This window comes from Macaca mulatta, chromosome 1 (genome assembly GCF_049350105.2).
Source record: "Macaca mulatta isolate MMU2019108-1 chromosome 1, T2T-MMU8v2.0, whole genome shotgun sequence".
NCBI classification, from domain to species: Eukaryota; Metazoa; Chordata; class Mammalia; order Primates; family Cercopithecidae; genus Macaca; species Macaca mulatta.
In genome coordinates, this window is record NC_133406.1 from 233,914,047 (window position 1) to 233,941,970 (window position 27,924).

At 41.7% G+C, this 27,924-nt stretch overlaps 1 protein-coding gene and 3 long non-coding RNA genes across 18 annotated transcripts in view; all 4 read right to left on the reverse strand.

The window, feature by feature from the left end:
- The window catches only part of CAMTA1 (calmodulin binding transcription activator 1), a 973,269-nt gene that overhangs the window by 890,227 nt on the left and 55,118 nt on the right, over positions 1 to 27,924 (reverse strand). The window lies entirely within an intron of this gene.
- LOC144336795 (uncharacterized) lies at positions 13,709 to 21,721 on the reverse strand. The gene is made up of 2 exons (XR_013409111.1): positions 21,605 to 21,721; positions 13,709 to 15,072 (listed from the first exon to the last, which is right to left on the reverse strand). It is a non-coding gene; the product is annotated as an uncharacterized LOC144336795 (long non-coding RNA).
- LOC144336796 (uncharacterized) lies at positions 17,137 to 19,214 on the reverse strand. The gene is made up of 2 exons (XR_013409112.1): positions 18,353 to 19,214; positions 17,137 to 17,981 (listed from the first exon to the last, which is right to left on the reverse strand). It is a non-coding gene; the product is annotated as an uncharacterized LOC144336796 (long non-coding RNA).
- Positions 21,804 to 26,674, reverse strand: LOC144336797 (uncharacterized). The gene is made up of 3 exons (XR_013409114.1): positions 26,591 to 26,674; positions 22,268 to 23,795; positions 21,804 to 22,077 (listed from the first exon to the last, which is right to left on the reverse strand). It is a non-coding gene; the product is annotated as an uncharacterized LOC144336797 (long non-coding RNA).

Consider the following 27,924-nt stretch of genomic DNA (forward strand, 5'->3'; position numbering starts at 1 on the left):
ACTTTGGGAGGCCAAGGCGGAAGGATCACTTGAGCCCATAAGTTTGAGCCCAGAAGTTTGAGACCAGAAGTTTGAGACCAGCCTGGGCCACATGGTGAGACCCCATTTCTATTAAAAATTTTTTAATTTTTAAAAAATTTCATCCAGTCAACAAATATTTATCAAGCATCCACTCTGGCACAGGCTCAGCACAGGTAACAGGGACACATAGTGACACGCCGAGGCACATCTCAGCCTTCTCCACCCCAGCACTGACGAACACTTCCGACATAGAACAAGTAACTCCCAGCATCAGGGGTGCAGTGTGGCATGCTCCAGAAACACTCGGCAAGAGTGCCCTATGGACCCTGCAAGGGGATGGGAAATGTCCCCTGAAGAAACAACACGTAAATGGCATGTAAGCTGGGATCCCACGTGAAACAAGGTGGAGGGCAACCATCATTCTAAGCAGAGGCAACAACATGTCTAAGGGAGCTGAGAGTGTTGAAGGGACTTGGGCAAGAAACCTGTAGCTGGAACAAAGGACAAGGCAAGAGGGGCTTGGCAGGAGACGGGAGAGGTGACAGAGATGAGCTTACGCAGGACCGGCAGACTATGTCTAGAAGGTGTGGTGGTATCTCCAGTACAACAGGAAGCCACTCAAAGGCTTGGGAACAAGAGTACCACTGACCAACTGGCATTTGAAAAGGACCATGTTGGCATCCGGGTGGAGACTGGGTAGGAGGCGGCAAGGGCACAAGCAGGGCATGAGTCAGAAGATCTCTCAATGCTATCTACGCACAAGCAATTGTGGCTTGGACTGCAGCGGTGGCTGCAAAGGGTGACTTGGATACAATGGAAATTTATTTGGGAAAAAGAACCAGCAGGAATTGTTTTGGATTCAAAACAGATGAAAAGAAGAGGAAAGTGTCAAAAATGCCAGTAATTTTACAGTGAAGAAATCTAACAAACACTACCTCAACCAGGTGATCAAGGTTAATATCATTAGTAAATCATGTTGAGAGCAGCTACCCTCGATATGATGTGATGAGAATGGCACTTTGCCTCTGTGGTCTTCCTTCCCCAAAACCCATTATCCAAGTCTAATCACAAGAAAAACAGTAGACAAATCCAAACTGAAGAACACTGTATAAAATACCTAGTCTGTCAAGGTCAACAAAAACAAGAAAAAATCTAAGAAATTGTCAGACTAATGGAGCCTAAGAAGATATGACAATTAGATGTAATGTGGTATCCTGAATGAAAATCTGAAAAAGAAAAAGACTTTAGGGGAAAACTACGGAAATCTGAATAAAGTGTAGAGTTCAGTGTAAATAATGTGTCGGTACTGGTTCACTGGTGTGAAAAATGTACCACAGTAATGTTAGCAGGGGAAACAGGTGTAGAATGCACAGGAACTCTCCTTAATATTCTTCAGACATTTCTGTAACTCTGAAACTATCCTAAATTTAAAAGTTTACTTTAAAACTGATCCCTGAAATTTGACTTGATAGCCTAGGAGGCTCAGTACCCTTCACTGAGGACACAGGAGAGGACATGGCAGGGGACACAGGAGAAAAATCGTGAAGCTCTATCTCAGACATGAGGCTGGAGCACCCATCAGACACTCAGCAGAGACAGCAGGGAGGCAGCTCTGGAGTGGGGCTCAGCAAAGAGCTCTGAGTTCATGAAACAAACCTAGCAGCCAACAGCAGATTGGATCTCCGGAAGCAGACGGGGGTCACCTAGAGTAAGAATGAATATAGTGAAGGGCCTGAACTCACAGGGAGTGGAGAGGAAATGGGGAGATGGTGGTCAAAGGGTATAAACTTTTGGTTATTCGATGAATATTTTCTGGGGCTCTAATGTACAGCATGGTGACTATAGCTAATAATACTGTATTGTTTATCTGAAATTTGCTAACAGAGCAGATCCTAAGTGTCCTCACTCCTCCCCCCCCCATACACACACAGTAACACCATATAGTGAGGGATGTGCTGGTTGATTGCACTAATCATTACACAACGTATACACATATCAAATTATGTTGTATACTTTGAACACATACACCTTTCATTTGTCAATCATATCTCAACAAAGCTGGGGGAAAGTTTGTCATTTCCTTCAGAGACAAATTAGTGTAGTTCTGATTATTTATATTTTTGTCACCTTTTTTCCCAAAGAAAATAGTTATCTTTTTCATGTAAAAGATGAGACTATTTGATTAAGTCTTTTTGACTCTCTTCTTTCCAAAACAAGGGAAAAGAAAAGAGCCTCGGTCTAATTGCTGAGAAATACCCACATTTAACGGTCACAGAGAGAAGGCCCAGGATCAAGCTCTGCGGAATTCCACCTTTAAATGATGCGAGAGGGGGGTCACGAAGGAAATCTCCAGTAAGCGGGAGAGAAACAGGGGGCATGCACCATCCCAAGAGCCAAGGGGGAAGGCACAGCCGAAGTGGGTGAGTATGTCTGAAAAATCATTAAAAAGGCACTGAAAAATGTTCCTTCTACTTCACAGTGATCTAACAAAGAAGGTTCAGTGCAATAATGGAAGCTAAATTCTAATTGGAATGGTTAAAAAATGAAAGGGAAAAAAAAAAAAACTCTTTCAAGAAGTCTGGCTCTCAGATTTGACACCTGTGTTCATGGCAGCATTATTCAAAACACCGAAAGGCTGAAGCAACCCAAGCACCCACGGATGGATGAACAAATAAACAAAATACGGTGTGCAGAGAACAACCTCAGCCTTCAAATGGAGGGAAAGGCTAACACATGCCACAACATGGATGAACCTTGACGATGTAAGGCTACATGATATAGACCAGTCACAAAAAAAGACAAATACTAGGCCGGGCACAGTGACTCACGTCTGCAATCCCAGCACTTTGGGAGGCCGAGGCAGGTGGATCACCTGGAGTCAGGAGTTTGAGACCAGCCTGGCCAACCATGGCCAACATGGTGAAACCCTGTGTCTACTAAAAATATAAAAAGTAGCCAGGCATGGTGGCAGATGCCTGTAATCCCAGCTGCTCAGGAGGCTGAGGCAGGAGAATCGCCTGAACCCGGGAGGCAGGGGTTGCAGTGAGCCAAGATCGCACCACTGCACCCGGGTGACAGAGTAAGACTCCATCTAAAAAAAAAGGACAAATATTGTATGACTCCACTTTATAAGATATTTAGAATAGTCAAATTCATACAGACAGACAGTAGAAGGGTGGCTGCCAGGGGCGAGGGGTAGGGAGAATGGGGAGTTACCGTTTACTAGGTAGAGTTTCAGTTTTATAAGATGAGACGAGTTCTGGAGATGGATGGTGCTGATGGTTGCACCGCAATGTGAATGTTTAAATGGTTAAGACAACAGATTTTATACATGTATATTGTACCACAATTTAAAATTTTTTAAAGAAGTCTGTTTCTCTTAATATTAAATCCATATCAAGCTACAATGACCTGCCATGAGAAAATTTTAAAGCTGAAGAACATTAGCCTAGAGCAGCACTTCCCAAACACTTCCCTACTGACATGAAGTTCAATGTAAACGGGTTACACGTGCCTTGCAAGGGGAACTAAGCCACTCTAACCCCGACCAGTGGTTTCTGATCTCAAGGATATTCATTCATTCTCCAGTAAGTCCTACAAATATTCTTATTTTTAATGTGTTCTAAGAAGTGAGAAGTCATGGCTGAAGAAATAAGAGTTAGAGATCATTTCAATCCCATCTCAGTGGCAAGAAAAGTTGCTTTAATTTTTATTAACCTACAACTTCTGCTGCCAAAGGACAAAAAAGATGATGTGATCTTACAGAAACCAGTAACAGAGATCAGCTAGACAAACAAATGAATCTCTACTGTAAAGTCACACTGTACAGCCAGGCGCAGTGGCTCATGCCTGTAATCCCAGAACTTTGGGAGGCCAAGGCGGGCAGATCACTTGAGGTCAGGAGTTCGAGAACAGCCTGGACAATGAGGTGAAACCCCGTCTCTACCAACAATACAATACAAAAATTAGCCGGGCATGGTGGCATATGCCTGTGATCCCAGCTACTTGGGAGGCTGAGGTACGAGAATCACTTGAACCCGGGAGGCGGAGGTTGCAGTGAGTTGAGATTACACCACTGCAACCCAGCCTGGGTGACAGGGCAAGACTCTGTCCCCCCCAAAAAAAGTAAGTCACACTCCACTTCTGACAGTTTTTTGGTTTTTTTGTTTTGTTTTGTTTGCTTGAGATGGAGTCTCTGTCGACCAGGCTGGAGTGCAATGGCACAATCTCAGCTCACTACAACCTCTGCCTCCTGGGTTCAAGCAATTCTCCCACCTCAGCCTCCCGAGTAGCTAGGACTACAGGCGCGTGCCACCACGCCAGGCTAATTTTTTGTATTTTTAGTAGAGATGGGGTTTCACCATGTTGGCCAGGCTGGTCTTGAACTCCTGACCTCCAAGTGATCCACCCGCCTCGGCTTCCCAAAGTGCTGAGATTACAGGCATGAGCCACTGTGCCTGGCCCTGATAGATCTTTAAGAACAGAATAGGAGCAATACTTTCCTCTTTACAATACGTTAGGATGACAAAAACTAAATCAGTGTATAAGGAAAGAAAAAACAATGTGGTAATTTTGTAGGCACCAAATAAACAGATAAATGAACAAAGAGTTCAGGTTTAAAAAAAAAAAAAAACACGTGGCCGGGCGCGGTGGCTTACACCTGTAATCCCAGCACTTTGGGAGGCCGTGGCGGGCAGAAAACGAGGTCAGGAGATAGAGACCATCTTGGTTAACACAGTGAAACCTCGTCTCTACTAAAAATACAAAAAATTAGCCCAGCGTGGTGGCGGGTGCCTGTAGTTCCAGCTACTCAGGAGGCTGAGGTAGGAGAATGGCATGAATCCCTGAGGCAGAGCTTGCAGTGAGCAGAGATCACGCCACCGCACTCCAGTCTGGGTGACAGAGTGAGACCCCATCTCAAAAAAAAAAAAAAACATATTTGTGGAAACTTAGCACATGGTAATGGCAACATCTCAAATCAGTAGAAAATGATCAATGACTCAATAGCAACCATCTTATTTGGAGAAAAATGAAATTAGTGCTCTAACTCACCCCATTCGCATATAAAAAAAAAATTTAGCTATATTAAACATCTAAGGATAAAAATTCAAAACAAAAGAAGAAAATCCAGGAAGAATACTCAATTACTGGTGTGGGGAAGACTAAGTTCACATGATATCAAGGCCAAAAACATTCAGTTTGGGAGCATGACTCATAGGATTGGCATGAGAACATAATGAGTTAAGAAAACTAAGACTGAAACACAGATGACTAATGGGAGAAAAATTATACATACTTCTTTTAAAATAAAAACATAGAAATCAGAAAGAAAAAGAACGAAGAACCTACTAGAAATAAGACTGAAGACAATTATAAAACATAAAATATCCAAAAAATTAGCATAAATGGTCAAACCATGCTAAATTGCAGGAATATACAAAGAAATGTAAATTAAAAGGAGACCTGAGTCTTTTACCTGTTGGGCTGAGAAAGATTCAAAGGACTGACAACACTTACCACTGGTAAGGGTTTGGGGAATGCACGCTCTCACTTTTAGCTAATGAGAGCCCAAATTGGTATTCTACAACATTTCTCTTCTCTTTTTTTTGAGACAGGGTCTCACTCTGTTGCACAGGCTGGGGTGCAGTCGCAGGATCACAGCTCACTGCAGACTCGACCTCCCAGGCTCAAGTGATCCTCCCACCTTAGCTTCCCAAGCAGCTGGGACCACAGGAATGCACAACCATGCGCAGCTAATTTTGTTTATTTTTTGTAAAGTCGGGTCTCCCTATGTTGCTCAGGCTGGTCTTGAACTCCTGAGCTCAAGTGATCCTTCTGCCCAGGCCTCTCAAAGTGCTGGAATTACAGGAGTGGCCACTGCACCTGGCCTGGTACAACATTTCTAAGGGCATATGGCAAATATTTACACTCTGACTAGCACTTCCGTCCTAGTACATAACCTGAGATGTTAAGTGCATCACTTAATATAAGAGCAAAATATGAGGACAACCAATAAGGGATTGGCTTAAAACTTTATGGAACATCCATGCTATGCCTTTAAGCACATACACACCCACACATATGCACTGACACAAAAAAATGTCCACAACATATTGTATAAATGGGGAGGAAAAAAACAGGTAAGCTGTATACAATTCCTCTTGTGTGTATGTATACTCAAACATGTACACATAACAACGCACACGATTTACATAAGCATTTGTCAAGTCCAAAAAAGGATATAAATCAAACTGTTCACAATGGTTATCTTCTAGGATATACAATTTTAAGATAAAGTCAGTTTATAATCTCTACACTCCTGTTATTAGAATTTTTTCAAAGACCATTCATTACTTTTATAAGTATATATTTTATATACCCTGTTGTAATAAAATATAAGATAATTTCTATGGGAGGGGACAGCAATCTATGGCAAAAAGGACATAATGATCTGTATGCTCCTTTTCTTCATTAATACATAAAGTCCTTTAAATATAAGGCAGCTTCCAGTTATGACTGAATGGTCTTAAAACATCCATATTATTCTTTTAGACAAAGGAACGCTCCATACTGAACAGTCAGAAGTTAGATCTTCCTGAGCTATGGCAAAGTTATGACACTGGGGTTCTCATATAAAAAGCATGAGACTCAGCAAATAAAGGACAATCTTCTTCAGGCATGTCTAAATTAGAAGGAGCGATAGCCTGTCAATACGATTTCAGACTCACAAGATCAATGTGAGGCTAAACTTAGCAGAAACCCATGAAAATACTCACTACAGGATCAGACCAATTAACTGATCAAAAGAGTAGCTGCAAGAAATATAACTTATTTAATATATAATCACACCAGTATAATGCCGGCTAAACTGGTTTCTGTAATGGGCATAAAACAGTCACAACATCCCCCACACACATACACACCACCACCACCACACACACCACTTTAAGGATAATGCTGAAAACAAGACAGGCTGTAACAGAACCTCAATATACAAAGTGATATGTAATCTGAATTTTATTTTAATAATACTGAAAACAGTCACCTCTTAAGTGGGTAATGTCTCTAAAGATAAGCAGTTCTGTAAATTACATTAACATATCTAAGAAACATACAGTAAACAAAACTAATGCCATAAAACAAAGCTAATTCAAAGAATTCAAAATACAACTGAACAGTTAAAAATACTTTAAAAGCAAAAACAACTGTAATTTGAATTGGGGATATCAGTACTAACATCCCTACAATATGTCTTCATTCATGACTGGCCTATCTTTCTTTCTTCAGTATCCCACTCCTCATTCCTTTCCCATTCCTGGGATCCTGAATCATTAATTCATTCACACAGCAATTCTTTATTGAGCATTTACTATGTGCCAGGCACCATTCTAAACTCTGGAGATGCAGCAGTGAGTAAAACTAAAATCTCTGCCCTGGCACATCTTGCATTCTAGTGGATTCAAATCCATCAGTGCCGCCCACTATATAAAATTACATCCTTCTGGCCACCCCACCTCAACATCCCTAGACCTCCCCATGAATAGGCTCCTATTTTTTTCTTTTTACAATGCCTTCAGCACATTATTTTATTTTCAGTGTCCCCACTTTAGAACATTAAGCTCCAGAAGACAGGAATGTTTTTTATGTTTTGTATGTTGCAAGAACTTAGAATACTGCCTGTCATACAGACACTGAAATATTTGTTGAGTTAATGAATGCCTTCTCTTCCCTCTATGGTCTAGCTCTCTCTCCCAATGAAAGTTGCTCACATCTATCCTATTTTGTAAGCAAAACACATGTCCTCTGTCCTACAGCCCGACCCTACCTTGCCTTCTACTTTCCAGCTTCTTTGAAGATGCAGAACTGCAGTATTCTGTACCAACTCTCTCCACTTCTTCACTTTTACTTCAACTGCTTTGGTTTTGTTTGTTTGGTCACCAAAGCCTTCTTTATTTGCAAATCCAAATTTAGTTTACTTTTTAATTAAACACGTAATTCGTATTCACTACACAAGTACACAGAAAATGGCATCACATGCCACATAATGAATTAAGCCAGAAACCTGGGAGTTATTCTCAATGTCTGCCTGTCTCTCCCAGCCCACACTCAATCCATCACCAGTTCTGAATGATTCTATTTCCAAATCCCATCTCCAAGCCATCCAGTCATCTCCAGCTCCACCGTTAACTCTCACTGGATTCCTGCAAATTGCACCCCGTGGTCTCTCAACTTCCATTCTTGCCTCCAATCCCCTGACCACTCAGCACCCAACACAGTGGCTGTAAATAGCACATCAAACCAAGAATCTCCTATTTCAGACCTCTATAATGGACAACCCTTCACAGGGACATCCCAGTTTCCAAGGTGGCCTATGGCTGTGAGCAGAATGACCCCTGCTGTGGCCTCTTCTCCTGCCACTCTCTACCTCCCCCTACCCTCTATGACCTCCCACTTCTCACTACAGACATGAAGTGAGACTTTTCACTTTTCACTAGCCTAACCAAATCCCTCCTTACTTCGACTCCCTGTTATAATTAGTAATTATCCACATTAAATGTTTCTTTCAATTCACTTCCCATCGTGAAGCCTGCCCACAAGCCTCCCCTCGGTCTACATCACTCTTCCCTGATCACTTATCTCACCAAGCTAAACTCCTCCTCATCACTTCCATCACAAAAATATCACTTTCTAAGAGAAGTCTTCCCTGGCTTCTCATCTAAATTACATCGTCCTCTCTTGTAGCAGCCTGTATTTTTCCTTCTCAACCCTTTGTAGCACTAAGTACACACCCATTCTTATCATTATCTGCTTAATGGCTGTCTCCCTTTGAAGGCAAGATTTTGTCTTGATCCATCCATCCATCCAATCTATCTAACCAATCTATTTAATCTATCTATCTATCTATTTATCTATATATCTGTCCCCCAGGGACTAGAACAGTGCCTGGCACAAAAGAGCTCAGATGAATGAATGATTGTCCTATCAGCCTATAAACTCTGCAAAAACAAGTTCAATGTCTATTTTGTCTGCTCTTATGTATCTTGTAACAAACACATTATGTCTGGCATAGAGAAAACACTCAACATTTATTAAATAAATGCTGAATGAATACCAAAAAAAAGCAGTGGGGGGAAGCATCATAATTCTATCTGTCACAGAGGAAAAAGAAAAAAAAAAAACAACACTGCTACCACCTTGGCCATCTAGATATACACAGCCTTCCAGATTGCTCTACATTGTGTTAATTGTATGGCGTCCAGCTCCTGAAACGCAGGTGGCTTCTCCAGTACCCATCTCCACAAGCACCTGCAGCTGCTCCAGTCTCCAGAGACTGCAGCACACAACGGCAGGCCATACCCAGCAGCCAGCAGCTCCCCCTCAGCATCCCACTCTGGAGGTTTTGTAGCAGGGTACCTCCAGTGAGACACCTCCCCATGAAGAGCTTTTGTGTGGCTCCCCAGTGAGCAACTTTTGGCAGGTATAAGAAGGTGGATTTCCATGATGCTCCAATAGTATGACATCCCAGCAACTTCTCAGCCATGCAATAAACTAGTCATGCCCTCTGGATGAGGTCTGGATCTTGGTCCTGGGGGAAGGAGGGACTCTACCTCAGTCCCAGGGGCAGCAGTTGCTCTGTTTCTCTGCTATTTTCATATTCTTTACAGTTCTCTTCACTTTTTACTAGCCTAACCAAATCCCTCCTTACTTGATTTCCTGTTATAATTAGTAATTATCCACATTAAACACTTTTTTCAATTTACTGGTGATACAGTTTGAATCTGTTTCCACACCCAAATCTCATGTTCAACTGTAATCTCCAATGCTGGAAATGGGACCTGGTGGGAGGTGACTGGATCATGGGGGTACACTTTCATGAATGGCTTAGCACCATCCCTTTGGTACTGTTCTCATGATAGAGTGAGTTCCCATGAGAGCCGACTTTTTAAAAGTGTGCAGAGCCTCCCCTCCTCTCTCTCTCTTGCTCCTGCTCTGGCCATGTAAGACGAACCTGCTTCCCCTTCGCCTTCTGCCATGATTGTAAGTTTCCCGAGGCCTCCCCCAGAATCCAAGCAGATGCTGGCACTTTGCTTCCTGCACAGTCTGTGGAACCATGAGCAAATTAAACCTCTTTTCTTTATAAATTACCCAGTCTTGGGTATTTCTTTATAGCACTGTGAGGACAAACTAATACAACTGGTTTCTCTCTCCTGATTAGATCCAGATTGATACAAACTTGGAATTTGTGTTTGTTGTTGGGATATAAAATTACAACTGTGTCCAGAGTTACCTTGAATCTTGTAACCTAGCTTATTTTTTATAATAAGTTATAAACAGGTTTTTATTAATTTTCTACATATACAATCATGTCATCTACAAAATCAGTTTTGTTCTTCCCCTTCTCATCCCTGTACTATTTTTCTTTTCATACTCAACTAGGTAGGACTTCCAGTAAAATAATAAAATTGGTGACAGTGAAAACAACTTCTCTTTCCCAGTCTCAAAAGAAAACTTTCAACATTTCATCAGTAAACATGGTGTTTGCTATAGGATTTTTCTGAGTAATTTTTATCAAACTAAGGAAGTTAACTTTTATTCATAACGTATGAAGAGATTCCATTTTGAATGGCTACTGGATTTTACCAAAGGCAATTTTTGCACCTCTGACGTTATCACACGATTTTTCTGTTCTCTATTAATTTAGTGATTTACACTGATCAATTCTTCAAATATTAAACCTATCTTTAAGATATTCTGAATTTAGTCTTTTGATATTTGTTGAGATTTACTCTATAAATCAACAATTTTGATCAATGTTCCCTATGCATATGAAAAGAATGTACAGTCTACAGTTACTGGGTGCAGTATTGTATTTCATCTTTCACTATATTCCATATTTCATTTTGAATGCATCTTATTTTCAACATACAGTCTTTTGTTGCTTAACAGGGATACATTCTGAGAAATGCATCATTAGGCTATTTTGTCATTGTGCAAAGACAACAATGTACTTACACAAACGTACTTACACAAAGATGTACTTACAAAAATCTAGATAGTACAACCTTCTACACTCTTAAGCCATATGGTATATCCTATTGCTCCTGGGCTATGAATCTGCATATTACTGTACTGAATATTGCAAGCAACTGTGACACAGTGATAGGTATTTGTATCTAAACATATCTAAACATAGAAATGGTAATGTGTTACACTATGACACTATGACATCCCTTCGAGACAGGAATTTTTCAGTTCCATTAAAATCTTATGAGACCAGCATCATATATACAGTCCCTTGTTGACTGAAACATCGTTATGAAGCACAGGACAGCAGTATGTCTAAATTACACGTAAACCCACTGAGATTTCAATTAGGTCAAGTTTGTTCATTATGTTATGGAAATCTTCTGTCCTTACTGATACTTTGTTTTTGAGTTAATAAAGATGGTATACTAAAACTTTCCACTATGAATTGTGGATCTGTCTGTTCTTTGTCATTTTTGTTAACTCTAGCTTTGTGTATTTTGAGATAGTCTTTTTAGGTACATATAGATGTAGAACTGTTGTAACTTCCTGGAGAACTGAATTGAGTATCTTACCATTATGTATGTCTTTATCGCAAGTAATTATTTCTACCCTGAAGTCTACTTTGTTAATAAAGGTACACCAGTTTTCTTTTAATGTTTGAGTAATACATCTTTTCTACCATTTTATTTTCAACTTTTCTGCATCCTTGAAAGCGGTACAGAGTTGTGATCTGCTTTTTTTTTAAATCCAATTTCTCAATCCTTGCTTTTTAATTAGAAATTTTGGTTCACTTTTATTTAATATAATTACTGATGGACTAAGTTTAAATCTAACACCTTACTGTTCACTTCCTATTTTTCCCACATGCTCTGTTTCTGTTTTTGGTCTTCTTGCCTTCTTTTAGATTAATCAAGTTTTACTACACTTACTGCTGTTACTATTCCATATTTCCCCTCTATTAATTTGTTAATTATATATATTTTACTACTCTTTTAATGACTATCCTAGAGATTATAATATGTGTCCTTGACTTATCAAAATCTCAAGTAAATTATATTTTTACCACTTCCTGGACAATGAAAAGACCATAAGATACTAACTCTTATTTAACATCCCCACAACTTATATGCTACTATTATATTTTTAAATTCTAGGTATATTTTAAACCACAAATAATTTTTTACCCAACAGTGTTCATTTACATTTACCATCTTATTTCTCTTTTCTTTAGTCTTCACTTTTCCATGCATCTTAAAGCTGCCATCCAGGATCACTTCTCTTCTGCCAAAGACCAACCTTTACTATCACTCCCTTTAGTGCAGGTCTGGTGTAATTAACTCTGTGATATAATAAGAAATATATATTTGGTCTTCATTTGAAGTTCCTGGCATCAAGCCCTGAAACCCTTAGAATTTCCTGAGTTACAGTAGTAAGAAGAGCAGACATACCTGAGTTTATGATGAGAGGACTCTTGGGAGAATGGCGGCTGGTTACCAAAGCAACCAATCATGTGATTAGAGGATTTAGACTTTCAGACCCTCACACTCTGCTCCCCACCCCACCACCTCCTGGGAAGGGAGAGAGGTTAGAGACTGAGTTCAATAACCAATGGCCAATAGCCAAAGATTTGATCAATCACGCCTTCATAGTGGAGCCTCCATAAAAACCCAAACAACAGAGTCCAGACAGCTTCCGCGTTGGTGAACACATAGGGGAGCTGGGAGGGTGACGCACCTGGAGAGGGTGTGCAAGTTCTGAGTTCCTCCCCATACCTTGCTCTATGCATCTCTTTCATTTAGCTGTTCTTGAATTGTATCCTGTATAATCAACAGGTAAACCTAGGTAAATGTTTCCCTGTTTTGTGAGCCATTCTAGCAAATCACTAAATCTAAGAAAGGGTTTATAGGAATCCTCACTTCACAGCAGTCAGTAAGAAATATGGGAGACCTGGACTTGCAATTGGTTTCTAAGAAATCCTGTGCGGCTGAGTTCTCAACCTGTGAGGCAAGTAATTCCAGGCAGCATCCAAATTGAGTTAAATTGCAGACTACCTGGAGTCCACAGAGAACTGGAGAATTGGCTACACATTTGGTATGAGAAGTTTTGTGAGCGTAGAAGAAAGAGAATTGGGGTTTTGGCTTTTTCTTTTAAATCTTCTCATTTTTGTTGCTCTAAAGAAGTGATAATTTTGTCCTCACTTTTGAAGGATATATTTGCTGGGTATAACATTCTAGTTTGGCTATTTACCTTCTTTTTTACATGTTGAAAACATTAGTCCATTGCCTTCTGATATCTATTGAGAAATTAGCTGTCAATCTTACTGCTCTTTTGAATGTAGTACGTAGTTTTTCTCTGGTTTTTTGTTTTTGTTTTTTTTAGAGACAGAGTCTCACTCTCGCCTGGGCTGGAGTACAGTGGTGCGATCTTGGTTCACTGCAATCTCCGCCTCCTGGGTTCAAGCGACTCTCGTGCCTCAGCCTCCCAAGTGACTGGGATTATAGGCGTGCACTACCATGCCTGGCTAATTTTTGTATTTTTAGTAGAGACAGGGTTTCACCATGTTGGCCAGGCTGGTCTCAAACTCCTGGCCTCAAATGATCTGCCCACCTCAGCCTCCCAAGTGGCTAGGATTACAGGCATGAACCATCATGCCCAGCTAATTTTTGTATTTTTAGTAGAGATAGGGTTTCCCCATGTTGACTAGGCTGGTCTCAAACTTCTGGCCTCAAGTGATCCAGCTGCCACAGCCTCCCAAAGAGCTGGGATTACAGGAGTGAGCCACTGCACCTGGCCTCTGCTTACTATTAAAATTTTCTACTTATCTTAGATTTCTGGCAGTATTTTTAAAATCTGTGATGAGATGGCTTAGTTCTAGTTCTAGGTCTGTAGTACTTTTTAAATCTGTGATGAGATGGCTTTTGTCTGTTATGAACAATTCTCAGCTATCATCACTCCAAATACTGCTCCTGCAGCACTCCTCCTTCCTTTCCTACTAGGATTTCAATTATATGTTGGTTAAACCTTTCCACTGAATCCCTATGACTCACTCTTTCATGTATGTCCAGCCCATTTTTATTTCCATGTTTCATTCTGAATATTTGTTTTCTACTTATTAGTATTACTAATGTACTGCCAAACCCATTAACTGACATCTTAATTTCAGTTACAGTCCTTTAACTGTAGAGTTTACATTTGGTTTTTCTATTGGGGAGGGGGTGGTGTGATTCCAATTTCCCTATTCTTAATCTTATAAATCCTTAAACACACTATATACATTACCCTTTTCTAATAACTTCACTATCTGGATCCCTGTCAATCCACTTCCATAGTCTGTTGTTTCTCTTGGCATTCAGTAACATTGTCTTAAATCCTCATCTGCCTGGTGATTTCTGAGTGCCAAACATTGTAAATAAACATAGAGCTCATTTGAGGTTCTGAGTGATGTTATCTTCTATTAATGAAAGGAATTACACTTGCTTCTTTCCAGAATACCTTGATCTAGTCAGGAACTGAGAGGGTCTGGAGCTGGACTTCAATACCCGTGAGGAGCTACTATCCCTAAGATATAGGTCTTTGGGTCTCCTATTCAAAGCCTAAGAAGTTTTCCTCCTCCGTGACCTGTGCCAAACTCCGATTTTTGTCCTCTGCCCTTTGAGTCTAACAAAAACTCTGTTCAGCCGTCCAGCTTCTCATCTGCCTAAATCTTCCTGAATCAGCAGATTCCTCTGGGACAGAAATGACTGCAAATGTTGGTCTCACATCTTGAGCTTCCCTACCCCACCACCATGCCCCATATCTTATACCCACAAATCTTCACTATTTTGTTAACTCTCCATTTCCCTCACAGAAATTTTGTCTTAAATTTTGTCCATCATCTCAACTTGTTCTCAGCAGGAAATAAGGCCCAACAACTTAGTCTATCATTAACCAGAAAAATCTTCCCCACTCTCCTTGTGGGTCTTTTGTAATTCCTGTCTTTTTTTTTTTTTTTTTTTGAGGCGGGGTCTCACTCTGTCACCCAGGCTGGAGTGCAGTGGCACAATCTCGGCTCACTGCAAGCTCTGCCTCCCGGGTTCACGCCATTCTCCTGCCTCAGTCTCCTGAGTAGCTGGGACTACAGGCACCCGCCACCACCCCCGGCTAATGTTTTGTATTTTTAGTGGAGACGGGGTTTCACTGTGTTAACCAGGATGGTCTCGATCTCCTGACCTCATGATCCACCCGCCTCAGCCTCCCAAAGTGCTGGGATTACAGGCGTGAGTCACCGCACCCGGCCTCCTTTCTGTCATTTTATCAAAATTTTGGAAGGATGGAAAATAAAGACATCTTCAATGAGTCCTACTTAACCAGAAACCTTCAGTTACTCATTTTTTTGATAGATCATTTAGATATGAAGGATATTAAACCTCTGCCTGTCAAATATGTGGCAAATACTTTTCCCAGTTTGCCATTTACACTTTAATTTTATGATATTTTTAGCACACAGACATGCTGGATTTACATGAAAATGTATTAGTCTTTTCTTTCTGTTATGATTCTTGTGCCTCAGCCTCCTAAGTGGCTGGGATTACAGGCATGCACCACCCTGCCCGGCTAATTTTTGTATGATTACATGTGGTATGATTAGCTTAGAATGGGTTTGCTCCTTCCTAACCGGAACACAAACTGAATACTGACCAATATTTTCTCCTAGTATTTTTACTATTTTCAATTTCTACATTTAATTTTTAGATTTATTTTGGTATAAGACATGAGGTGGGGACCTAATCTAATTTTTTTTTTTTTTTTTTTCTCCTGAGACAGAGTCTCTGGGCTCTGTCATCCAGATTGGATTGTAGTGGCACGATCTCAGCCCACTGCAACCTCCACCTCCCAGGTTCAAGCAATTCTTGTGCCTCAGCCTCCCAAGTAGCTGGGATTACAGGTGTGCATCACCACATCTGGCTAATTTTTGTATTTTTAGTAGAGATGGGGTTTCGCCGTGTTGGCCAGGCCAGTCTTGAACTCCTGACTTCAGGTGATCCTCCTGCCTCAGCCTCCCCAAGTGCTGGGATTACAAGCATGAGCCACCACACCCAGCATAACCTAGTATTTTTTAAGTGGTAAGCCAATAGTTCCAAATCAATTTAAATAAACAGCCCTCCATTTCCTCCTCAAAACTGTACCTTTATCATATACTAACTCTCCCTCTCTCTCTCTCTCTCTCTCTATATATATATATATATTTTTTTTTTTTTTTTTTTCCTTAACACTTCTATAATTTTACTCTGCAGCCTGGCACTGCTGATCCCTACTGCTCACTCTCCTTGCTAATCTCCCAGCTCCCCTCATCTTCAACTATTCCTTCTTAGTCTCCTTTGTAAGCTCAATTTCCTTCCTATGTCCCCTCTCTCGTTTCACACACTCTCATTTTCCAGCCTCCTTTAGTTCATTTCTGGAAGCTCTTTCTTCTCTCATTCTCCTACTCTCCAAGGAAAATTTTATGCGTACTCTCAGCTTCTTTGAGCTCTCTCTAGGTCCCAAATCTACATCCAACTGCTTTCTAGGATCTCTAGATGTTCCCCAGGTGCTCCAAGCTCAACCATACAAATAAAAACACAGTATGTACTGAAACCTGCTCTTCTTTATGTATTTCATTATCTACAGTACCATCATCACTCAAGCCAGAATCTCAGTAATTTCTCCTCTCCTTCACCATGAAAGGATCCAGAATAAGCCACTATAGCATAAAAATTATTTTGAGCTGAAGGCATTTGAGTTCCTGAAACCCCTTATCTGCCTAAAAGCAGAGCCTCCCGAAAGAACTCAAAGAACTCAATTGTCATAAATCCTTTCCCACAGGGGCAACTCTAATCTTCTGAGATGAGAAGACAACCAAACAGACAATGTCACGAAAATATATAGCTTCCATTTATTCTCCTAAAGGCCCATTTATCTTTCCAAATAGTTCCTTGTTTTCCCAGAAGTAGCCTTTCTCCCTCTCCTCCTCATCTGTTAAGATGGTGTATAAACCCCAAATCCTAATGGCTCTTTTCAGTCACATTTATTTGTGAACTCCCCTAAGTATTTACAAGATTAAAATCTACCTTTTCTCTTGCTAATCTATCATTTGTCAGTTTAATTCAAAGGCCCCCAAGTACTGAACCTAAGAGTAGAGAAAAAGTGTGACAGCCATCACATCTTAGAGGTCACATAAATGCTACTGACTCTAGCTCCCAAGTCGGATCCTTCGCTACTGTCAATGCCTAAAAACAGGTCTTAGTTACTACCTCTGGGATGGATTCCTCCCCAGACTCCCGGCTTTCTTCCAAACCATTCTCTACATGGTCCACAGGGTAACTGCATAAAATAAAAATCTGCTCATTTTCCTCTTCTGATGAAACTGTGGTAAAAGGCCAGGTGCAGTAACTTATGCCTATAATCCCAACACTTTGGGAGGACAAAATTGGAAGATCGCTTGAGGTTAGGAGTTCAAGGCCGGGAAGGAGACTCCGTCTTTACAAAATAAAAATAAAACTATTAGCCAGGTATGGTTGGCGCAGCCCTGTGGTCTCAGCCACTCTGGAGGCTGAGGTATGAGGGGACTGTTTGAGGCCGAGGAGTTCAAGGCTATGGTGAGCTATGATCAAGCTGGGAGACAGAGTGAGAACTTCAAAGAAAACAAACAAAACCCTGTTAAGATCTGCAAACCCAGGCTGGGGGCAGCAGCTCACACCTGCAATCCCAGCACACTGGTGAGGTGGGTGGATCACCTGTGGTCAAGAGTTTGAGACCAGGCCAGGCGCGGTGGCTCAAGCCTGTAATCCCAGCACTTTGGGAGGCCGAGACGGGCGGATCACGAGGTCAGCAGATCGAGACCATCCTGGCTAACGCGGTGAAACCCCGTCTCTACTAAAAAATATAAAAAACTAGCCAGGCGAGGTGGCGGGCGCCTGTAGTCCCAGCTACTCAGGAGGCTGAGGCAGGAGAATGGTGTAAACCCAGGAGGCGGAGCTTGCAGTGAGCTGAGATCCGGCCACTGCACTCCAGCCTGGGCGACAAAGCGAGACTCCGTCTCAAAAAAAAAAAAAAAAAAAAAAAGAGTTTGAGAACAGCCTGGCCACTATGGTGAAATCCTTTTTCTACTAGAAATAAAAATATTAGGCCCGGCGCAGTGGCTCACACCACTGTAATCCCAGCACTTTGGTAGGCCGAGGCAGGCAGATCATGAGGTCAGGAGTTCAAGACCATCCTGACCAACATGCTGAAACCCTGTCTCTACTAAAAATACAAAAAAAAAATTAGCTGGGCACCACACACACACCTGTAATCCCAGCTATTCAGGAGGCTGAGGCAGAAGAATCACTTGAAACCAGGAGACAGAGGTTGCAGTGAGCAGAGATCCCGCCACTGCACAACAGACTGGGCGACAGAGAGGACTCCATTTAAAAAAAAAAAAAAAATTTGCTGGAGGTGGTGATGCACATCTCTAATCCCAGCTACTAGGGAGGATGACGCAGACAGAATTGCTTGAACCCAGGAGGCAGAGGTTGCAGTGAGCCAAAATCGCACCACTGCACTCCAGTCTGGGTGACAGAGTCAGACTTTTGTCTCAAAAAAAAAAAAAATTAAACCCAACGTAGCATACATAGCCTTCTATGATCGAGCTGCTACTCTCTAACCTTAACTCATTCATCTCTCTCCTTAAACCCTAAACTAGCCATAGCGAATTATCCAAGCAACTCAAACTAATTCCTTCTTCCGTTCCTTTGTACAGGAAAGGAAGTATTAGTAGTTTGACTAAATGTAGTACCTTCAGCCCAGAAAGTTTTCTTGCTGATTCTCTTTGTCTGCGTAGTAAACTTTTTTTTTTTTGTAAACTTTCTAATCATCTTCAAAATACAGCTTTAGTGTCATTTTTCAAAACAATATCCATCCTTCACTTGAGGCCAGGAGTTCAAGACATGCCTAGTCAACATAGTGAAACTCCATCTCTACTAAAAAGTAGAAAAATTAGCCAGGCGTAGTGGCACAAGCCTATAATCCCAGCTACTCGGTAGGCTGAGGCAAGAGAACAGCTTGAACCCAGGAGGCAGAGGTTGCAGTGAGCCAAGATAGCACCACTGCACTCCAACCTAGGCGACACAGCAAGACTCCGTCTCCAAAAAAAAAAAAAAAAAAAAAATCCAGCCTTCATGCGCTCAAGTGGACCATCACTGTCTCCTTTTTGCCACAGATATACCTTATACATATATACTTTATAATTCCATTATACTTTTTATCATACCATTTTGCAATCATTTTTTATGTCTGTCTTCCCTCCAAGACTATGGCTGCCTTTTGTTTACTTCCAATTGGCCAGACTTACATACTGACCAAGAGTCTCCTTGACCAAACTCTAGCCGAGCTCCTCTGAATCCTCTTCCCAACTAGGCCTTCCGTGCCAACCTTCAGTGTCCATCCTTGTCTGTCTAGCCTAGTTTTAGCAAGAATTCTGTCAATATGGTTTAGTAATACTAATGATTCTTTATTATTATAAATTTAATCCATGTAGAAATAACCTGTGTTTTGGGACTCCCTTTAGTCAAAAAGTTGACAAAAAGCTAGAAGTCTTCATAACTACAGCTAAAAATGTTTCCAGTCTTTGCATACAAATGATACAAGCTACTCTGTTTTTGAACTTTTTAAAAAACCTTCATATCCATTTCCTAACTATGGTACAACTACAGCCCCAGGCAGGAAAGCTGCGTATCTTTATTTGGGCAACTGTCTCATTATAAAGAGAATAAAAAGAGCCATAACAAACATTCAAATGAAAAGTGGCACCACGTAAATGGAGAGTAGATAAGTGCATTTTCCAATAGCTTCAGATGATGAGAATATATCAGAGTATCAAAACAGATTTGATATGAAAGTTTTAATGAATCTGTAAAGCCTACTTTTAAGTATAATCAAAGAAATCCTAGTTCAAATTTTAAAACCAAATATACACAGTGAAAAGTGAGAAAATATATCTTATATGGTCTGGCTGTGTCCCCACCCAAATCTCGCCCTGAAGTGTAATAACTCCCATGTGTCAAGGGTGGGGCCAGGTGGAGATAACCGAATCATGGGGACTGTTTCCCCCATATTGTTCTCATGGTAATGAATAAGTCTCACGAGATCCAATGGTTTTATAAATGGGAGTTCCCCTGCATATTCTATCTTGTCTGCCACCATGTATGACGTGCCTTTGCTTCTCCTTTGCCTTCTGCCGTGATTGTGAGGCCTCCCCAGCCATGTGCAACTGTGAGTCCATTAAACCTCTTTCCTTATTATCTACTCTCGGGTATGTATAAATTATCTACTCTGGGGTATGTCTTTATTAGCAGCATGAGAACGGACTAATACAATATCCCATTAACCTATTTTCAAAACTTATTCCCAGACCTGTTAGGAGACCTGAAGGTCTGTCATTAACAAACAGATCATAGTTACTACCCTCTAGCTTTCCAAAGAATAGCAGTGTAGAGTAACATAGATACAACCTGAAGCAGTTACTAAACTGAAACTTCCATATCTCCAAGAAGCAGCACTTAAATCATCCATGGTAACATCGTTTCTTTAGAGTTTTCAACATGTGGCAGTTTTGTTTAAGTAAATAACAGCTTTATTGAGATATAATTCACAAATCATAAAGTCCACCCACTTAAAGTATATTTTTAAATATATGCACAGAGTTGTGCAACCATCACTATGGCAGCTTTTAACTCAATTTGGTTAGGCTAGAATTTCTCAGGATTCCCTTCCCTGAATCTGGATAAGACTTAAAAAGTGAAAAGTAAAAGTCATTACTTCCTGAGGGCCGAGGTAGTTAGAGGTGGTAGCAGACATAAATAGAGATGCCAGAGGGTTCCAGCTTGTCCACATGCTGCTTCTGTCACTAGCATTTTCCCCAACTGCCGGCCTTGTCAACGAACTGAAGCCCCTTGACCATCAGCTGCTGGACAGCAGACCTAGTGAGGTGATTGCTACGCAGAGGTAATAGCTTTTCATAGACTTTTTCATCAGGTTCCCTTTGGGGTCCCGCTCTAGCAGCTGTTCATGCCTAGCTTCTCAGAGCCTCCCACAAGTTCTAACTCAGCCACCTATGCAGGTGCTTCAGGAGAAGTGCTTTTGCAACTCTTCTCTGGTCCTCTAATTCCTCCTTCCAGACTATTATTTTTCCAGCTTTTCCCCACAGTTGCAAAATATCTTATTGCTATAAAAAAGAAATCCCTCACTTTGGGAGGCCGAGACGGGCGGATCACGAGGTCAGGAGATCGAGACCATCCTGGCTAACACGGTGAAACCCCGTCTCTAATAAAAAATACAAAAAAAAACTAGCCGGGCAAGGTGGCGGGTGCCTGTAGTCCCAGCTACTCGGGAGGCTGAGGCAGGAGAATGGCGTGAACCCGGGAGGCGGAGCTTGCAGTGAGCCGAGATCTGGCCATTGCACTCCAGCCTGGGTGACACAGCAAGACTCCGTCTCAAAAAAAAAAAAAAAAAAAAAAAAGAAATCCCTTATTCCATAATACAGTGGTTCTGCTTCCCTGACTGAATCCTGACGGATATCCACAAGTTACTTATGTGTCCCTAAACAGTAGTTTAGCATTGACTCTTTGAACTTTATAAAACTAGAATCTGATCCTCTGCATTCTGTAAGAATCTTCCATGGTGCTGCATGCAGCTGTATTTTGCTCATTTCTCACTGCTGTTCAATAATCTATTTTATACCATAAACCATTTCAGTAAACTTTTTTTTTTTTTTTTTTTGGACACAGGGTCTCTCTCACTCTGTCATCCAAGCTGGAGTGCAGTGGCACAGTCTCAGTTCACCACAACCTCCACATTCCAGGCCCAAGCAATTCTCCCACCTCAGCCTCCCACGTAGCTGGGACTACAGGGACGCACCTTTACACCGGACTAATTTTTGCATTTTTTTTGTAGAGATAGGGTTTTGTCATGTTGCCCAGGCTGGTCTTGAACTCCTGGGCTCCAGCAATCTGCCTGCCTCAGCCTCCCAAAGTGCTGGGATTACTGGCACAAGCCACTGTGCCCAGCCCCATTTCAGTTTACTTTTTATTAAAATATTATATACAAACAGGAGAGAGCACAAAGTGTAAGTATATTTGTGTGTATGTGTGCATGTGTATCACACCTATCATCAAGAAAGAACATTACCAACACCCCAGAAGCCCTGCTAATATATCCTCCCTACTCTCTAAAGGTAACTATATCTCCTGACTTGCAACACCATAAATTAATTTTGTCTTTGTTTTGAACTCGTATACAGAATCAAACAATATATATTCTGAGTGTCTGGTTTCCTTCTCTCAACATTATGTCTGTGAGAGTTACTCACTTCTTGAATATTCATCAATTCATTAGTTTTCACAGCTGTACAGTCTGTTGAGAATATACACAAGGAGTAGAACTGCTGGGCTTTATGGTGTGCAAATCTTCTACTCTCATAGATAATTCTAGCTTCCCAAAGTGGTTAAACTAACGTAGATTTCCATGAGCAGTACATGAAAGTTCTGCCTGCTCTGTTTCTTGCTGACACCTGATGGTGTCTTTTTTAATTTGGCCATGCAGATGTATGAGGGCATCTAACTATGGAATACACTCTGATGACCAGTGAGGTAGGGCACCTTTCCCTAAGTTTACTGACCTGTGAAGTGCCAGTTTGAGTCTTTTACTCATTCTTCTATTGGGTTGTCTGTCTTCTTCTCATTGATTTGTAGAAATTCTTAAAATAGTCTGAATATAAGCTTGTGTTGATCAGTCTCACTCTATGAGTTGACTTTTCATTCACTTAACGGTGTCTTTAGATAAATAGTTCTTTTAATGAAATCTAGTGTATCGAACTTTTCCTTTATTGTTACTGCTTTTTGTGCCTTATTTAGTATCTATTTACTACACATATCAATGAAAACTAGTGTATCGAACTTTTCCTTTATTGTTACTGCTTTTTGTGCCTTAGTATCTATTTACTACACATATCAACATGGGGCAAGTGAACTAACGTCGTGCAATGCATCCTATTAGATGCTATAGGTGTATCAGGTGCTAAAGGTACATTAATTCATTAAATTCTCCAAACCATCATAGAAAAAGTAAGTGTAACTAACTTGAAGGCACTGCAGGTTCACTGAACAGGAGAGGCTGCCAGATCCAGCAAGCCTAAGTTATATACTAAACCCTAAGTGTTAGACACTAACCCTAAGTGTTATACACTAAATTGTGCACACCAGTGTAAGAGTACAATTCTTACAGTGCTCTTACAGCCACATCTAATGCTTACCCATATACACGGAATGTGCACATACATATAACATGTTACTCATATACATATAACATGCATATACATATATACATCACATACATATCATGTCACATATGTAGAACATTTCTGACTCATTTCAAAAATTAAAGAACTAAAAACTAAACAAGTTAACCTAACTAAAGATTACATTTTATTTCCAAAGCAATCTCATGCAAAAGTAAGACAGTATAGGCCTAAAACCTAAGACTGGCCTCAATTTACAGAAAATCACAAGCAATTCAATGGTACAGATCAATAGTATGAAAAAAACAAACAGTAAGAAAACTGTAAATCAGGAAATAGAGTAGGAGGAAAACAATTATTTTGTAAAGTTAGAAAGCAAAGTGAGATTAACCATCATGAAGTATTTTTAAACTTACACTTGGGCCGGGTGCGGTGGCTCAAGCCTGTAATCCCAGCACTTTGGGAGGCCAAGACGGGCGGATCACGAGGTCAGGAGATCAAGACCATCCTGGCTAACACGGTGAAACCCCGTCTCTACTAAAAAATATAAAAAACTAGCCGGGCAAGGTGGCGGGCGCCTGTAGTCCTAGCTACTCGGGAGGCTGAGGCAGGAGAATGGCATAAACCCGGGAGGCGGAGCTTGCAGTGAGCTGAGATTCGGCCACTGTACTCCAGCCTGGGCGACAGAGTGAGACTCCGTCTCAAAAAAAAAAACTTACACTGAAGCTGTTGTGGGAGCATGTCAATGTCATAGAGAAGTATAAAAAAGTTTGGGGCCAGGCGCGGTAGCTCACGCCTATAATCCCAGCACTTTGGGAAGCTGAGGCAGGTGGATCACCTGAGATCAGGACTTTGAGAGCAGCCTGGCCAACATGGTGAAACCCCTTCTCTAATAAAAATACAAAAATTAGCAGGGCATGGTGGTGGGTGCCTGTAATCCCAACTACCTGGCAGACTGAGGCGGGAGAATTGCTTGAACCCAGGAGGCGGAGGTTGCAGGAAGCAGAGATCATGCCACTGCACTCCAGCCTGGGTGACAGAGCAAGGATCCATCTCAAAAAAAAAGTCTGGAAATATACAATGAGAATGGTTAAGTTACTCTCATACTAATAAAACTATCCTCAAGGAAAAAATTATAAGAGACCATTAATAGCCAATCCCTACTCTGAGAACTCCCTATATCAGGATTGAGCTAACCTCTTGATCACTTTTCTGGATCTTTCTCTGACCAAACCAAAAACACAAAGTTTTCTAACTGAAATTCCTCAGAAACTGATCACCTTGTAAAATACCGTGTCTTTCCAAACTGGATGACCACTTATCAGGAATGCTCATCTCACAGTGTTCCAAGACTGGGTAGGGAATGGAATGGATATCTAAGAACCTTAAGGTGTGAAAGAACAGCAGCTAAAAGATGGAGACAGACTATGGGAGGAAAAGAAGAAAAAATAATTCCCACGTGTTACAAATAGCTGCTTCATTATATCAGGCTATTCAGAAAGGAAAAAAGTTTAAAGAACGCAACATGAAAAACAGAAATGAACAAACTGTGCCCTACCAGATACCAAGCTTTGAGTATTATACACTGCTTAGGAGTTTTAATCCAAATTCAGATGTGTCAGTTGATTCAAATGATCTACATTTTAATAATGTAACTGTACATTTAATAATGACCACTTGCCTATTACAAATGTTCCCCTCCAGATTTCCTCTTGCTTCTTTTTTTTTTTTTTTGGGGGGGGGGGGATGGAGACTTGCTCTTGTGGCCCAGGCTGGAGTGCAATGGCACAATCTTGGCTCACTGCAACCTCTACCTCCCAGGTTCCAGCAATTCTCCTGCCTTGGCCTCCCAAGTAGCCGGGATTACAGGCATGCACCACCATGCCCAGCTAATTTTCTTGTACTTTTAGTAGAGATGTGGTTTCACCATGTTAGCCAGACTGGTCTTGAACTCCTGACCTCAGGTGATCCACCTGCCTCGGCCTCCCAAAGTGCTGGGATTTACAGGTGTGAGCCACCGCGCCTGGCCCTTTTGCTTACTTTTAACCACAATTTGTTTAATCACAGTGAAGACTTCTTTTGAAAGCAGTCAACAGTAGATTTAAGGCTGTAGTTCTTAGCCCTGGCTGTACTTCAGAATCTCCTAGGGAGCTTTTTAAAATCCTCAGCTTGGGCCCTATCCCTGAGACTCCAGTTGAATTAGTCTGTGGTGGGGCCCAGGCCGTGATATGTTTACAAATCTGTCCCAGTGAGTCTAACATGCAGCAGGGCTGCGAACCACCAATATGAAGAAGGAGCACTGAGTGGACTAGGAGCAGGAGGAGGCCTGCTCTTCTGAGCCTCGCAGAAGGGGAGTTTTTACACTCACTATGATGCCCACTTGTTTCTAAATACGCTTTAAGACCAGCACCTCCCCCACTTGAGAGCCACTGAGTCCAGGAATGAATTGGTCTGCACTAACTTGGTCTTCTACTTCTGTGAGCATGTTGTGGAGTGAATAAATGTTATTAAAACGTAACAAAGTAAAGAAAGAAATGGAGGCAGGACTACAATTTAGTGGGTGAGGAGAGAAGAGGAGAAGTGCAAGGGAAGTGGCTGGGGGGCAGGAGAGGAAAGGAGATGCCCACCTACTATGGCGCTGAGTCTGGGCAAGATCATGACTGATCCAGGCTCCCCAGGAAGAAAGGGCAGAGGTTCTACACTGACTTAAAAGATTTGGCCAACCACCCATGAAATGACAGCATCTGAGATGGGGTTGTGGGCCCTGTAGTGGCCGCTGACAAGGATCCTGTCCACTGACCCAGGTGCAAGCAATAGGAGTCATCAGTACCTTCCGCTGCTCTATTAAAAATAATCCTGTGAATTCCACTTTCATATGTCCCCATCTCTATGTTGGTTTCACTCCAGGTTCTTCATCCAGTTAATGTATTCCAGCAAACACTACACTAATGCGCCCCTTCCTTCCAGGAGTCATCCCTGAACCTCTGCTCCACATTCCATCTCCCATTTCATCCTCTCAGAGCTGTCCTCCGTGCTTTTCCTTGCCACTATTTACTTTCCTTCACAGCAAAACTGCCACCAAGAATCATTAAGATGTGTAGCCCCCACGTCCTCACCTCTCTGGCTCTTCAACTCACTCCCATTGGGCCACCGCACTACCACTCCACTGGAACCACCTATTGACGTTACTAATCAGTTGACCAAATCCAACAATGACTTCTCCGTCCTCATTTTACGCAAATTCCCAGTAACCTTTGTGATACCCTCTGTGAAAGGAAGGACAGGAACCCCAAAGATATACACATCCTAATCCCCAGAACCTGTAAATAAATAACATTACAAGGCAAAGGGGAATTAAGGCTGCAGATAGAATTTAGGTTGCTAATCAGCTGGGCTTAAAATAGGAAAATTATCCTGGATTATCCAGGTGGACTCGGCATAATTAAAAGGGTCCTTAAAAGTGGAAAAAAGAGGCAGAATAGGTCAGAGTGAGTGAATGAGAAGAAAGCAGGGTCACAAAGACTCTATGTTGCTGGCATCAAGGATGGAGGAGGGGGCCACAAGCCAAGGAATATTAAGCAGACTCTAGAAGTGGAACAGACAAAGAAACAGATTCCTCCCTAGGGCCTCCATAAAGAACATGGCCCTGCTGGCACCCTGACAGCAGCCCAGTGAGACCCATGTCAGATGACTGACCTACAGAACAGTTAAGAAATTTGTGTTGTTTTAAGCCACTAAATTTGTGATAACTAGTTACAGTAGCAAACATAAAAGTGACGCACCCTCCTTAAAACATGTCCTTCTCCCGGCTTCCACCTCACACCTGCCTGCCTCAGCACTGCCTCCCTGGCTCCCCTGCAGCCTCCTGTGCTGGCTCCTCCTGCACTGCTCGAGGCTTAGTCTCTCCCTTTCTCCATCTATCTTCTGCATCCCGGGTGATCTCACCTAGTCTACGGCTTTAAACGTCACCCATGCATTGACGGCTCTCCAATTTTTATCTCCAGACAGGACTCCTCCCCAGACTTCTGGACAGCTACCTATTCAACATCAACACTCCAGTGTCTAACAGACATCTCACAACCAGGACATCCCAGAAGAACATTCTTGATCTCCACTTTCTTGTCTCAATGAAGAGCCCCAACATCAACGCAGTAGCTGAGGCCACAAAATTTCTCCTTTCCTTTACCCCCACATCCAATCCCATGAATTCTGACAGCTCCACCTCTGAAATACATCCACTTCTCACTCCCTCCACCCCACTGTCATTTCTCACCAAGATCATCAGTTACTGCAACAGACTCTTAACTGGTCTCTCTGCTTCCCCTGACTGCCTGCCACACAGTAGCCAAAGAAAGCCTTTGAACATAAAGCTCTGTATTATGTTGCTCACTGCCTAATAGCTCATCCTCCAATAACTTCGTGTTGCCTTTAAAACAAAATCTCAACTGTTTTGTTTTTTTTTTTTTTTTTGAGACGGAGTTTCGCTCTTGTTGCCCAGGCTGGAGTGCAGTGGTGCAGTCTTGGCTCACTGCAACCTCTGCCTCCTGGGTTCAAGTAATTCTCCTGCCTCAGTCTCTGAGTAGTTG